Raw genomic sequence first — 14,240 nt, 5'->3', positions numbered from 1 at the left:
GGCAGGAGAGATATATAGGGAGAGGGAGGAAGAGCAGAAGAAAAAGGAGGGAGGAAGGACATGTCTTTGAAGGTAGAAAAGCAGCAGCCGCTGCCAGAGAGGCTTCACTTGTCCTTCAACCTCCAATCAGAGATTTATCATCAGGACATCAGGACTCTAGGTCTAGAAGGATGAAGACCCCCTCTTAGTCCAATGATCTCTCTCTTGCTGTCTAATTCATAAAAATGCTATAGCATTTGAAGGCACACAGACTCTCATGAAAATGGTCAGATGAAGACAAACACACTATGCTGACGCATACAGTACATACATACTGCTGTCAGACAGAACTAAGAACAGTGCAACACTGGACTTATTCTGTAGACTGTTGTTCATCTTGTAACACCACTGCACCATTCCTTATACATGCAATGCTGAGACACCGCAGATGTGAGAGCAGCAAAGACCAGCTCGCCAACAATCCATCCCCCGTCCTTTTGGATGCCTGTCGGTTGATGAAAAAAGGGAAGGGAGATGACATATTTGGCCATGGTGACGGGACAATCCCAAGGTGATCCAAAAAGGCCTGACATAAAGGCCTGTCTCCATGGAACTCTTAAACTTGATGAAACACACACACAAACGCATACATACATTGAGAATTAGTGGCCCACGCCATTTAAAGGAATGTACTGGGAGAGTGGTAGACATGCTGTAGGAAAAGCTGTTCTAACTATTTGAGCCTGAGTATTGCTTATCATAATTAACCCTCACTGTTATCTTTAAAACACATTCTTACAACAGGGCTTTCACAATGGCAGATGCATTATTCACTACAGTGATAATGAATTGGCATAGTCCACCACTTGTGATACTGGCAACAACAGCTAGAGCAGGAAATATCTCTGTCTCTGATCCATAGTTGGTCTATAACCTGTGTAGTAGCATTATCTATACCTCCACACAGAATGTACCCCTGCTCTTTGGTTACAATACACACCACACACTTACTCTTCAAAGACTCAGAAGAACATAGCTTTTGATATTGCACGAGCCTCCCGACTCAAAATTATCACCCAACAACTTTTACAAACTTTATTGCAAACCCTGTGGCCTTATCAGTTATATGCTTATTTTCAGATATGTGTGCAAGCCTGATAAGCTAATAAAAAACATTCCCCTTTACTTCAGCCAGCCCATGTAACCAGGGCCTGTATTTATTATGGTGTCATGGCTATGGCTTGTATTCACACAGCATCTTAAAGCAGACATGCTCACTTATTTAACCATTATCTATGCACACAGACTAGGCCCATACTTGTTGCTTTTTAGCAGCAGTTAATATGGCAGTAGTAACGGGGTGGGGGCAGCTTACATTTAATGTTCAGGTAGTGAAGGCAGTGGATGACACTCTGACAAGTGATCTAAGATGAGTATTCTACTATTCTTAGAAACATTGGAAAATGGTGGCTGAACTTTTAATTATGGGACAGAGGAGGATGGTGGAACCTAATCTCTAGTGGCTATTAGTGTCGGGAACTAGTCCTTTCATCTGCAGGTCTTGTATATGCTGCGAAGGGAAGAGAGTGGTGCTAGGACTGCCTGTGTTTACTGCCTGTTTATCTAAGTGGGCATGTGGAGGGCTGGAGGGCCATGGCAGGTCAAACCACACACAGCGAGAGGAGTCCAGGACCCCCGGAGGACCACTAAAAGTGATGAGATTTTACAACTACTGCTTGGCCTATGACTACTGCTGCCGCTGCGCGCGCACACGCACACACACGTTTGTAGTAACAGACTGACATACACACCCCTGACTTAGAGTGATGAGAGTTTATTACTACTGTGTTGAGACTAAGTGCCCCCGGGGCAGGAAGACGAGTCGAGGGTTCCTGTGGACCTTAAGGCCCCCAAGGCAAAAAGAAGGAAACACAGCTTTGAGAAGGCCAAGCATGTATACACTAGATTGCTACCTTAAAAGCTGCTGTATTTACATTATACATTGCGACTGAAGTACACTAATATTATAGCAAGCTAACAATACATTAACAGTGTAGGCCAACCTACATATATTTTCTAATTTTATAGACAAAATCTGACGGAAAAAAAGCTAAACATTTAGTGAGAATACCTAGCTTGCAGTGTGTTGAAGATTAATTTCAGAAAGCAGTAACCCTTACCACAAACATCAGACTACAGGTAAATGCAATGCTGTTACACCTATGTTGCACAGTAAGCAACTATGTGAGAGAAGTTTCCGTCATGGCAGATGGTCTTACTGCTACCACCTGTGCGATCTTGATCTTTAGTACCAGTGGCTGCACAGAGGACTGCTTTGTGCCTACCAAGAGAGTGAGAGTAGGGGATACTGAGAAAGCCACTAGCAACCAGCAAATCAAAGGCAAGCAGTCTGGTTTGTTTTCTCACGGTACAGGGCCCGAGTGAAAAAAAACGACTAAATAAAATAAACCTTTAATTTGACTGAAATTGGAGGCAACAAGCGCTGCTGTAAGAAAAGGCTGTGAAGTGTGATTTCTTGCGGTTTGGGTTAATCCTGATTGAGGAGCCCCTGAGTTGAAATGTCAGCAATATGAGACTAAAACAAAAATAATTACATCCAGGGTTAATGAACACAACTGCCTGAGGCTCAGGGAACTAGAGAGGACAGGGAGGGGGAGTGGGAGAGAGAGAGAGAGAGAGAGAGAGAGAGAGAGAGAGAGAGAGAGAGAGAGAGAGAAGGTTAAAAAAAAAAGACAGAAAGAGAATGAGAGTACTCTAAAGAACAAGTTAAAGGAGAAATTTGCTCTCATTTCTCAAACAGAAAAGGTCAAAATCATAGACCCATATTTGTCTTCATCCTAGCAGCTAAACCACTAAGTCCCTTCGGTAGAATAATACATTGTAAGTGAACGGGCTGGCATTCTGATACAGGGCCATCCATCTGGGCCTTTGCTATGCCCTGGGTACTATTTCCCCTCAAGGCTAATGACTTGTATGGCTAAAGGATGATACATTAAGTATGACAGCACCATACCTCTCTTTTAACTACTGCCATGGCCCTCAAGTTTACACCATCTCTCTCCAACCTGCTTTCATCTTTGCTGTTATGTCTGCACGTACTATCTCAGCTGTGTAGGGAGCTGCCCATTACAATAACACTGGTCACTGGTGCTAGGAATCACCTGCACCTAACACTGCTGCACTAATGTGTATGTGGGTACGTGTGAACCTAAGAAGAAATAAGCTTGGTAGGTAGGTATGCAAGTGTATATTATGTGTGTACTAGGGCTGTCAATCACTTAAAATATTTAATCGCGATTAATCGCATGATTGTCCACTGTCTAGAATATTCTCCAGAATAACCTTAAAGGTACAGTATGTTCAAAAAATACACCAAAAGCATAATATGGCAAACTCAAGCCCATCAAGCAATAACAGAGGCATATTGACCTGACTGTAACATTACTTGGTAATACTAACACAATGTAGTGTCCCTCTTTACTCTTGTAAAGGTTAACTAAGCATCCCATTTTTTTAAACAATGGACCTCGTGCATTACAGCAACAGAAACAGTGTGCAAGTACATTGGTCAGCTAAATGTAACAATGTAATTGTAAGCATGGCCTGCCTTTGGCGAGAGGAAGGAGGGCTCTCTGCATCAGCCGTATGCTCGGTCAGCAAGTAGTGTTTGAGACTCGAAGTACTCTAGTGGTAACTCCATTCGCATCGACAGTACACGCAAAAAACTTTAGTCTTGTGGAGAGAACCATCTGGAAAGGCTTTGAAACTCAACGTGCCATTCATTTTCTTTATCTATTTCTGCTCAGGGAAGCTCGTTTCTGCTAGCTATCCACAGCGTTACCGCTGCACCGCTTCCTGATTTCCCAAACTACGGAGTAGGACTACTAAATCTGGTTATTGAATAATGTACTGAAAATTACCAGGTGAACGATTTTGTTTTTATTTTCATATAACATGAAACAATGCACACATTAACCTGCTAATTCAATTCCTTAAATAAGCTTCGTTTTTCTTGTTCATTTATTTTTGTTATTTCTGCTGCAGCATATAGTACAACCAATATGAGTATATTCATTTAAATTTGTAAGAAGATGTGTCAATATTGGTAAAATCATTTGGGGACATCTGTGAGATAAGCACACACTTACCCTCAACATCATCTGTAATTGTGATACAAGATGGTGCACCACAATGCATAATTGTGTTGAGACTGTATGTGAGTATATACATGTACTATGGCCCATAGACATATTAGTAATGCATGCCCCCACCAAACCCCATGTCCAATTAAAAAAACTAAAATGTAATTTTTGGACTACTGGACAGAAATGTAGCTCAAGTATTAGTTATGAAGTACTTTAATTTTCTGTACATGGCCAGGTTTGTATATCCACTCAAGTTTGTGTGCTTGTGTATACTTCAGGATAAGCTGGCTGCCCGGTGCACAGCTGCTTGAGGGGGATGCGTCCAGGCAGAGAGCCCCACAGAAACAACAACAACCTACATCAAAGGAGTTCCATTGGTGGAACATGATTATCAACCTTTATCCTATGAGTCTATGAGTCCTCCCTCTGCCAAAGCATCACTCACAGGCATGGGGAGGGAAGAGAGAAGAGAAGATGATTTGCTAAATACAAGCTGACCACAAACTGATCCCTTACTCATGCCTTCATTTTGTTTTTCTTTCTTCTTTTAACCATTTCCCTTCTTTCTGTTTAACTCTACTTCTCTAAAGCTACAGTATACACTGTAAATGCTCCCAAAAATACACTTACCCCTAATTTACACCAGGTGCGTCTGCGCTGCGTTCCGGGCGAGTGGCGCGCCCCACGAGCAATCGCCATTCAAGTCAATGTTTGATATTCCACCAGCTGTGCAACGGCGCGTCCCAGAAGCTTGCGTGAATATACGCGTCAGGTCTATTTCTACGTGAGCCGCGGGCTGTTCGGAGAGCCAGGCAGGCAGTGAAACAGCGAGACTATCCAGGCAATTTACCTCCCCAAATATCGTTTATGTCTCCTTTACAACACCACGAGAACACCAGAAAAGAGAAGGCATGGAGTGTAACTGCAGAGTGCTTGGAGTGGAAGGTAGATACTAGCTTAATAGACATGCAATTGTTCTGTAAAGTACTTAGTCAATATAATCTGCGAGTTTTCTCTCCCATTTTGCACTGTGCAGAGTTTAGCGCCACCCATGACGATTCTGATTGAGAAATGCCATTAAACCAGAGCATGTTTTCCTCCCATCCCCAAATGCTTTATACCAGAAATATTTTTGTGTCAGAGTAGGTCTTAAGTATAATGGAACATTAGCCAATCTTTGGAACCCTCTTTAGCGTCCATTTGCAACATAACTATCTAAGCCTCTCCGGAAGCTGGGTGAAACCCTGAGTGTTAAGATCGTCTTACTTTCACTGTAAGTCAATGGGCTAATATAACCTTGGTGAGGATATGCTTTTGGGAATCTAGGCCCTGGGCTGGGTGCAGCCAGTCGTCTCTTTGAGCTCCAGAGGAGCTGAGTAATAAAGACCAGATAACAGGCTAACATGAATGGATCTCTTATTCCAAGCCCAAGGGATGGTCAACAAGGATCCACAATGCATTACCTAACTTTAAAGGATTGTGTTCTGCTAGTGTTTTGGTTGCAGTGAGGTCAGGACCCTGAAACAATGTTGGATCAGATAGGAGATAGGGTTGCAAAATAGTTAATTCTGCAGCAAAGAATCCAAGACATGGACCTGACCTGCATGATGTCACGGAAATGGCTCAAAAGGTTCCCTGAGGGATTTTAGTAGCGCTTTAGAGCTGTTTTTTGATGAGTGGGTGATGCAAAGCATGTGATGCACAGCTTTACCAATGGAATCACACTATTCCATTGATAAAAAGGTGATAAGATATTCTACAATCTGCCGGCAAAGGTAGGGAAGAAGATCTGCAAATGTTCTATGAGCAAGGAAATGCACTCAACATGTCCTCAAGGTTACAGACAATGCATGAGAGAGTGTAAGGAACACTGAATATGACCATCACTTTTATTTTTTTGGAAGAATACTACACACGGTCCCTTTAAGCTTCATGCCAAGAACAATGAGGAACACACACACTTTACAATCATAATATGCATTACAAAATACATAACACGTGTTTGCATACAGAACTTCATGTTATACAATAAACCCATGCAGTATGTGCACTGTGCACACTGAAGCACACACATACATATTAACAATACAACCGATGTATAGTTTAATATTGTACTTTGAATGTTCTACATAACCCCAGATGACAGAACCAGCTCCAGTAAGGCGACTCGGTTAGTGACACTTCACTGTATATCTTAAAGAGTTTCTAGATGTCATTCTAGATTGTTTGTTTCAGACAACTTCAAGTGAACAAAACCTTTTTACCATTAGTCATATTAAATGGCACATAATTTTCCTGCTGCTGCTAACGGCCAGATAGAAACAAGCTTGGCAGACACTGAACACATTTACTTTATGAATCTTGTGCAGGAGCAAAAACAAACGTATACTTCCAATTACACACACACACACACACACACACACACACACACAAGATTGTAGTGGAATAAAAATGTGCAGTCAATGCTGTGGATAATGGGCCTGACGTCAGGCGGACCTATAAACTCAGCTCAGGTGTGGGTTTATTTTTCTTGGACCTATCAGATAAGTCATGAAATAAGAATCTCACTGACAGACTCACGGCTAAACAATAAATCGCTACTCACACTTTAAAAAATGTTAAGTAGAATTGCTGTTCAAATAAACCCTGGCATCTCCTCAGGCACGCAGACTATCGTGCCATCTGACACATCTCCCAGTCTCACCACTACCACTGGTATAACACCCACCACTGGAGCCATATAGTGTATCGTCAGTCCACCCATCTGCGGCAGTGTGGGACTGCTGCTGGGGCAGAGAACATCTGGACAGGGCACGAGAGGTGCTCATTCATTTAGAAAAAAAAACAACCTTTTCTAAGACACGTTTAAATGTTTTACTCACTTGCAGTTGAGTCATAACCAATGGACATTATGAGGGTAGGAGTCTGCATTACAAAACTGATTACTGTATGTGCCTTTGGGTAAAATGAGCTAAACATTTTAAAAATGCTTCATTACAGTATATTATAGCTGCATACACCCATTTATAATGCAATGTCTGGCTCTGACATGCTCTTGGGTGGACCTATGCTGCATGTGGATCTAAGTTCCATATGAATGCAAAAGATTGTGTGTCACTTTGTCTGTCAGTTACTGACTAAGAAGGAACATGACACTAGAGCTAGACTGCGGAACATTTACATATAATTGAATGTCTGTTACATTCAAGCACTTGCTAAACGAGTTCACACAAGGCTGATTAAGCCAATCAACGCCATGGAAAGCTTTCTGTATTTCTCAGTACACCAGAGTTGTGGTGTCTGGTTTTTGTGGCGACATTACCGCACTGGTGCACCGGAAGTATGCCGATACAGGTTATGTGTACTACGAACAAGTAGTTGATTGACTCCACAACAGCAGTACACAGAGTGTCGTCAACCAACCTTGCAACAGGGTAGCTGCTTATTCTGGCTCTCTGATTGGTACCACAGTAAGTCTGTCTACCTGTATTACCCAATACCTTGACTGACAGGATTGGCGGTGGAGAGATCACAGTGACGCAGCGGTATTATAAATCCCACTGCTTTTCTTAAGAGTGTCGACAGTGTTTGTGTAATTACTTTCACTGCCAGAGGGGGAGACAACAGTTCCACACTCCAGCTTTATTGTAATTAGCATTGCTTTTAGTGGAGATCTTAAGGATCTGACAAATCCTAACTGTACTTAACAGATTTACCACAAACTGTAAGCTTCAGCCACCTCTCAAGAGCTACTGTTAACTTCTTTTCACATGTAGCATTAATTGATACTGAGGCTGTCCCCTGGTCCTGATCTCTTTCCTGGTTTTCTCTCATCCCAACCCACCATAAAGTTGAGGGAGTGTGGACATAATCTGTGAAGCTGCTAGCTCACCCCACGACGACCTGCCTCAAATACTTTACTATGTCTGATTACATCTATTGCTGTCAACCACAAAGGAACTCCCAGGAAAGGTCCTTGGAGCCTCAATGATACCTAAAGAAAATCTGCTGTTGTTGGGGTACAACCTACATAATACACCATGTATTGTGTATTAAAATGCACCACTGTGGTAAAATGCTCTCAATGTACCAGTCAGTCTTCATTCTGACCCACACCTATAGCCTCATGCCATGGGTCCAATATACATGCAGCCTGAACAAGATTCCTCTGCAGGGTGGCTGGCCTCTTTGGCAATAAGCTATTGCTCCTCTTTGTTGAGAAGAGCCAGATGACATTGTTTGGGCACCAACAGTGTAGTCTCAGGGCATGCCACCCACCCACCCTGGAGTTCTTAGGACACCTTGGAAGACCTGGAGACAGGTGTTGGGGGAAAGGATGTCTAGGCTGCTTGCCCTGATATCACCATGACCCAGACTTCGATAGGAGGCAAGACAATCAGTGATGTTAATAGGTTTTCAATGTAGTGAGTCCCTGGGACCCACAGGTGGTCATTTGAGTGGGTCCCAGGGAATGTGAGTGGATAAAATGTGTGTATTTTGACAAATTGAAAGGTTAAATTAGTGTTTGATGTTATATGGTCATTGTCGACATGACTAAATACAGCATCGATCAGTGGCCACATGAGTTATTGACCAATAACAAGTTCGCAGCCTTGATTGTTGAAATAAAATCTCTGCAGCGAGGATTGACCTTGTTGCAGCAAGGGCATTTAGCCTATCCCGCGCTGAATAAGACTATGTTTTATGTAGCATTATCGGTGGGAAAAATAGGGTTGGTGCGTCCCATGGACACGTCGATAGTGAGTAAGGTTGGGTCCCATTCACTTTTCCGATACTGGTACCTGAAATTTGGTACCTTTTTTCGGTACTTTCCCTCTGTAATAACGAAAAATTGATTCCATTTGTAAAAATAATTCCGAACCATTTATCCTATTTACTTTTATGTTACATTTTGTTATTATTTAGGACATTTTACAAACCACACAAAATAAAACACCTCCATCTCCCCTCCCAAATCTGTCCCTACAACCTATTAAAAGCAAATAATTATTCATTTCTTACACTGCAACTTTAATTCTTGTAATTGTAGCTTATTAACTATTATTATTATTATTATTATTATTATTATTATTATTAATTGCTCTATAATGTTTTATGTAAAGCACTTTGAATTGCCTTGTTGCTGAAATGTGCTATAGAAATAAAGTTGTCTGTCAGTCTATCACCAGGGCATAGAAAACACTGCTGTGCCTGTCTGTCAGAGGAAGTGGAACCGCATCGCGGCCGCTTTAGGCTCTCCATTACATTATATTGCAGCAAACGCTGTCTGCGTAAAGTTTTGAAAACTGTAACCATACTTGCAACTGCTTTACGGGCGTTGCCGTGACTCAAAAAAACGAAACAAGTTTCGCTCCGTCTGCGCCACCCCTCTGCGTGTGTGTGTGTGTGTATGTCGGAACTCCGCTCTCCGTTACTCATACAGAGAAGACAGGTGCTTGCACTTACGCGCTCTCAGGTACCGAAATTTGGCACCAATTGATTTAACGTAAATCGGTCCTCGGTAGTACCGGTGTAATTCGGTCGGTACCCAAAAAAAGTACAGAGTTCATTACCCAACCCTAATAGTGAGTTTCCTGTGTCCTTTCGTCAGAGCCACAGGACGGGTTCCCAGATAGATCACTGGACAAAAGATCAGTGGAAGAGATTATCTATGAAAATGTAAAAAAATCTTCGTATATACTGCTGTATTTAAAAAAAACAAGGTGACATTATCACATTATATAAAGCTGTATTTTAATATATTGTTTCTAAGGGTGCAAATAATGAATGTAAATTGTGGTAACACATAAAGACAAAAAGGTCGGGAGGAAGAATCACAGAATTGACCTGCTATAAGAAAACAGCATTGTTTAAATTAGGAAGAGACTGAGAAAACAATTCACAAAGTTCAACCTAAGGACCAGACTTCGGTGTCATGCCTGGGTCAGAGTAGAATAAAATACTACTGGAATTTCAAGACACTCACTTTGAACCCTTGACTATGATCTCAAGTTGTGATAGTTTCACAGTGTAATATTTATGGTTTTTGTAAAAAAAAAAAAAAAATGAAAAAAAGCATGCCTTTGTAAATAAAATCATTTTGAAGACATGCTACAATAAAAAAGCAAGGCAAGACCACATCTGATGAAAGAGATACACTATAGCTGCTTAATGTGGCTTTCGTGACAAAATATATTGGAAAAAGAAAATTCTTTTCATCTTTAATTTCTTATGAGCAATACCGATTTAATTAAATAAAGTTACACAAAGAATGAGCCATTGTTCACAAAGAACACATTTATGGAGCCTAATCTTATTCAATCTAATATTTTTAGAGACAGATTGGAGGGAGGGAGGTCTAAATCAGAGTTCATAAAGTTACACCTGAATTTAGGGACAACTGCTGACAACACCCCAAAGCCTCGCCCATTTTTGCACATAATTTCTCCTTCTCTCCTACATATTTTCCAGCAAATTACTAATATATATCATTTGGGTTATATGCATTCTCTATTATAAAGCATTTTTATTGTTAACCAAGTGTAGCTAAATCTTGGCAGTCTGAAGGGGAGTCATTCCCGTAAACTGCATGTTGTAGTTTAAAACAGCTATTATGCACTTTGCAGGAATACAGCAGGTGGTAAGAGGGTATTGAGGCATGGAAGGAAATCAGGCAGGCTATGTATATTGTGACTAACAATTTTATATATTTTTAGAAAATAAGAATGGCTAACACATAATACAAAACACAAATCACCTATTTTATTGTACGGCAGTAGCAAAATCATGAACAGGGAATCACAAACAGACCAATGAAGAGGTATACAGTCATGTGAACAAATTAGGACACCCATGCTAAAGTTGACTAAAAAGAGGAATAAAAAAAAAAAAAATCATCTTTTGCAAGATTTTTGGTTGTATTTCAGTTAGCCTAATAGCTGGTTTGATTTGCATTGAGAGATGATTTATGGAAAGTACCCCATGCCAATCTCTAGGTATGGTGAAGGGGATGTGATGATGTGGGGGCCAAGGGAACTTCATCAGGATGCATAGTATCGAGGATCCATGAAGTAACTGGCCTTTCAAAATAAAAGTCTGCCTGCCTCTATGGGGATTTAACATAGGGGGGTACTGACTTATGCCCCCTGTATTTTAAGGAAGAACATTTATTTATTCACGATACATTATTCATTCACAAAGAAAATTGGTGTCCTTAAAGATTGGATTTTTCCTCATTTTTTTAATTAAGGCATTAAGATCAATTTCCAAAAGATGATTTTTTTATTCCTCTTTTTAGTCAACTTTAGCATGGGTGTCCTAATTTTTTCACATGACCGTATATGTGCAAGATTACCATTTTCTCTCTGGCTCTCTAACCATCACTCACCCTCAATCAGCCTTTCACAATTCAATCAGTTAAGTTTGGCATGACCATAAACAAATATGGTATTGCCAAAAGTGCATTACGGGTTAACAGAAACAGAGTACGAAAAAGAATCAGGCCTTTTAAAAATAAAATAACAAACACTGTCAATATTATTAGAGATTTTTTACTTATCCCTGTATATCTCTCTCTCTCTCTCTCTCTCTCTCTCTCTCTCTCTCTCTCTCTCAGCCTATTTCTCTCCATCATTCCCTCTTTCTATCCAGCATGTCAGAAACAGACACATCTGTGCCCCCCTCACCACCAGAGCTGAAGTTTATTTGACTAGAAAATTACCCTCCTCGTGTTTAACATATCTCCAATATTGTCATCACCAAATATTTATTTGTAAAGGAGAGGACCTCTGAATGGCCACATTCCTTCTGCTTCGCACCAGTTACACAACTTTTTGCACAAGCACAAGCACACACACACACACACACACACACACACACTAACAGCCAAGGCTAGATGTGTATATGAGAGAATTTCACACAACCATCTTGCATATTTATAAAGCGCCTGTGTGTACTCGCCTGGGTTAAAATCAGCTCAGTTTAGAAAGTGACTTTGGGTATTTGCATGATCATGGCTATATCCACAAAGAAAATTCCAACACTCCTGGACCTCTTCCTAGTACTGCTGAGCTTCCTTCAGATTATGACATTGTGTGATAATGTATATTTTTTTTATCATTTCCTCAGAGGGAAAACTGCTCAATGCCAGTGAGAAATAAAGCACTGCTATATTATGTCAGAGGATGACCATATTATTACACAAGACTAACATTAAATTCCTTTAGTCCATTTCGTCCACTTACCTACTATGTATGAGCTGAAGCTGTCATTATCAAAAACTTCTTTTTATGTAAATCACATAATATGCAGATATTAACTGAGCCTGTGTCCATAACCAAAACACAACTAAGTGTTGCTGCACTAAGACCTAGGAACCATGAATTAATAAACGGATTTAAAACTACACCCTTAAATCCACGCTTAATGACTTACTAAGTCAAACTTGGCCCTATAACTATTAAATCAAACAGCAGAGATTACTTAGATTATTTGCTTAACTCCGTTTCATCAGGCTGAACAATAAATCCCAAAATAAATCACTTGACATAGTCATTGTAACCAGGGGCGTGGTCTACCATCAACTTGACAGTGTGTGTGTGTGTGTGTGTGTGTGTGTGTGTGTGTGTGTGTGTGTGTGTGTGTGGGGAGGGGGGGGGAAGAGACTTAACATAATTAACAGCACACCACAAGAGGGCAGTGATGTAACAAGGTCAGAGAGGCTTCCTCATTAAAAACTGACAGAGGAAGCTGGGAATATGGGGGGTGGAGGTTGAAGGAGAGGGGAGTTGAGAAGGAGAGAGAAAAAACATGAGGCGAAAAGTGTCAAAGAATGGAAGAAGAGAAAGAGGAAGGGGGAAAAAAAGCAGAAAGTAGAATGAGGGATGTCTGAACAGAATTTAGGATGGATATGACACAACCGTAGAGAGAGCAGGAAATAATAAAGATTAAGGCCACTGAGTGTCAAACCAAAACCAAGCTGCTTAACAAGTCCACTTAAAGACCAACCAACTTACCCTCACCTGTTGACTAAAACGTTTAGGATTCATTTAAATGGGAAGCAGAATCTAAATTAAAATAACGTTACAAATAACAGCGCTCTGACCTTTCCAATTTATATATAGCCCAACATCTGAGCAAACCAAACCAAACAATAAAATCTTCATTTAGATAGTGTACTAAAAATATTAAAGCCTGTCTGCCAGCGCTGTCCTTTGAACGGCCGTCCACAGAAACACAGATGTGCATACACACAAACAAGAACTATTGGCCTCCCAGAGAGCTGTCTCAGTAAAACCACAGGTCCCAGAGGGAGGCGCCCTGGTGTCTCTATAGTGACCCATTCCTTAAACAGGCCTTGGGATGTTACTGCTACAGCAAGCTGCTGGGTCATGAATTCACTGAAGAAGATGAGTTTGTACTATTGCTCTCGATACCACGAGTTTGTATGACCTCCTGGACAGTCCCACTGCTGAGCAACCACAGAAATCACACATGTGGCCTATCATACACTTTGTGTAGGTTTGTTTGGTTTGATGCCCTCTTACCTCTTAATCTATGTAATAGAATGCACCACCGTGAGCCTGTCTGGCTACTACGCAAAACACAAATATCAGTAGTGAATCAGAATATTTCTGGGAGACCCTAATGGAAAACCTTTTAATTGGAAACTGCCTGCATTTTTTTCTTTAAACCATTCTGCCCTGGCTGATACCATTTCTGCCACAAACACTGCCCAATTCCCAGTGTCTACGTGTGTGATATTCTGCCAGCCCAGATGTCTAAGCCTTAGCCTGTTTGTCTGCATTAATACCCCATATGGAACTCCCCAATGCTTTACATGTCTCTCTGCCTAAAACTATTTTTCTCTCTGCTAGCCTGTCTTAATGGCAGCCTGCAAGGGCAAACCACAAGGATGAAGAGCCCAGTGACCAGCGCAACACATGTGGCCAAACACACTCGTATACTGTAAAGCCTAGTATTACTTGCTACCAAAACGCAACCAATTCCAACCAAACTCAGCACACATTCACCCCACCCAAAGCTGTGTCATCCTTAGCGTAGGCAATAAACAATTCAGTTTAGGACAATCATGCA

General features: G+C 41.1%; 1 protein-coding gene across 4 annotated transcripts in view; it reads right to left on the bottom strand.

The window, feature by feature from the left end:
- The window catches only part of vps13b (vacuolar protein sorting 13 homolog B), a 352,525-nt gene that overhangs the window by 223,059 nt on the left and 115,226 nt on the right, over positions 1-14,240 (bottom strand). The gene's annotated exons all lie outside the window — the stretch shown is intronic.

Source organism: Sander vitreus, chromosome 6 (genome assembly GCF_031162955.1).
Source record: "Sander vitreus isolate 19-12246 chromosome 6, sanVit1, whole genome shotgun sequence".
NCBI lineage: Eukaryota > Metazoa > Chordata > Actinopteri > Perciformes > Percidae > Sander > Sander vitreus.
Note: the sequence above shows the minus strand (reverse complement) of the source record. Positions and strands in the feature narration are given on the sequence as shown.